General features: G+C 34.0%; 1 non-coding gene across 1 annotated transcript; it reads right to left on the bottom strand.

Annotated features, from left to right (window-relative positions):
- Positions 1-412: 412 nt before the first annotated feature.
- On the bottom strand, positions 413-1,365 carry LOC144454947 (18S ribosomal RNA). The gene has a single exon (XR_013483492.1). It is a non-coding gene; the product is annotated as an 18S ribosomal RNA (ribosomal RNA).
- Between the last annotated feature and the right edge of the window lie 656 nt (positions 1,366-2,021).

Genomic DNA, 2,021 nt, shown 5'->3' with positions numbered 1-2,021 from the left:
AGCTATCCTCAAGTTCGATAGGCTTTTCACCTCTACTATAAGATCTTCTCACTATTTTGCTACATAGACGAGTTGGCTCTAGTTGCTGTCTTGTAGTAGCTCACTTGATTTCGGGAGGACGGGCATAGTTCTTTTTGTCCGAGTTGACTAGCTAAACCATTATGCAAAAGGTAGAAGGTTGAATCTTTGCTTTGTGGTGCTTATAATCTTATCTTTCAGGTTTCCCTTGCGGTACTATCATTAATGCGCCTTTTTATCTGTTCTATCTCCTATACTAGGATGAATTGAATGTTTTGGTAGAAATTTAATATAGTTGTATTAGTTAGTGGATGGGCTTATATTGGCTCAAAATGGTCAGGGTAAGCTGAAGTCTTTTAGGTGTAGGCTAAATGCTTTTGTTTAAGCTACATTTTGATGATCCAAGTGCACCTTCCGGTACACTTACCATGTTACGACTTTTCTCTTCTTTATTTATTTATTTTATTAGTTATTTGGTTTGTTTATGTTGAAGAGAGTGACGGGCGGTGTGTACGCGTCCTATTGCCTGTTTCAATTAAGCTCTCTATTCTTAATTTACTGCTAAATCCTCCTTCGTATATCTTAGGTTTCATAAGATAGTCCGTAATTTTCTATGTTAGAAAATGTAGCCCATCACTTTCCTCTTCATATGCTACACCTTGACCTAACGTTTTTATGGTTGATGATTTTGCTTACTTTTGGTCCCTATTGGGGTAGGCTGACGATGGCGGTATATAGGCTGTATTGGCAAGAAGAGGTGGGGTGTATCGGGGTTCATCGGTTATAGGACAGGCTCCTCTAGATGGGCTTAGGACACCGTCAAGTCCTTTGAGTTTTAAGCGCTGGCTAGTAGTTCTCTGGCGAATAGTTTCGTTATTAAACTATCTAAGTTTACGGCTAAAGCATAATGGGGTATCTAATCCCAGTTTGAGTCTTAGCTGTCGTGTTTTGGTCAGTATTAAGGCCACTTTGGTTGCATTTTTTAATGTTAGCTATAGCGTATTACAGCATGATTGAGTTTTAGCCTTATTTTGGTTGTTGGATTGTACACGCTTTACGCCGACATCTGTTAGTTTGGGTCAATCGTATGGCCGCGGTGGCTGGCACGAAATTTACCGGCCCTAGATAATTATAATTTAGTCAAACTTTCGTTTATAGCTTAATGTTAATCACTGCTGTGTCCCGTGGGGTGTGGTTGGACAAGACGTTATGGGCTACTTTGTAGTGAACCTGATGTCTGCTCCTGCTAAATTGTGTATAAATTTTGGGGGCATTCTCACTGGGTTGCGGAAACTTGCATGTGTAAGTTTAATTAAAACTAACAGTAAGGCTAGGATCAAACCTTTATGTTATTGGGACTTTTTATGGTCCATCTGAGCATTTTCAATGCTTTGCTTTATAAATAAGCTACATTAACAGGGATAAATAGATTTTTTCTTCCGAAAGTTGAATTTGTATACTATGTCAGTATTAAAGTTTTATCGGAATTGAACATAAAAATAAAAAAATTTAATTATGAAAATTCATACAATTTTGTTAATGCCTGGGTTTTCATATTATTGATATAATGGTTCTGTGTTTTAGTAGTATCTTAATAATATTTAATATTTCTTTAATACTTTAATACTTTAATACTTTAATACTTTTTAATACTTTAATACTTTAATACTTTTTAATACTTTAATACTTTTAATACTTTAATACTTTAATACTTTAATACTTTAATACTTTATAATACTTTAATACTTTAATACTTTAATACTTTAATACTTTAATACTTTAATACTTTAATACTTTTAATACTTTATAATACTTTATAATACTTTATAATACTTTTATAAGGGTATTGTTCTTATTATTAAGTGTTGTGTCCCGCTACTTCGTGAGTGTAATGCTCTGCTAAAAGTTTTATCGTCCGGTTTTGGGGTTTGACGGAAAGGATAATTTTTGGTAAGGGGGTGGGGTTTAATGAATATAAGTCTAATCTTTTATTTATTATAAAT

This window comes from Phascolarctos cinereus, unplaced genomic scaffold, assembly GCF_003287225.1.
Source record: "Phascolarctos cinereus isolate Bilbo 61053 unplaced genomic scaffold, phaCin_HiC Scaffold_807;HRSCAF=1457, whole genome shotgun sequence".
Classification (NCBI taxonomy): Eukaryota; Metazoa; Chordata; class Mammalia; order Diprotodontia; family Phascolarctidae; genus Phascolarctos; species Phascolarctos cinereus.
This window is presented reverse-complemented; position numbering and strand designations above follow the sequence as displayed.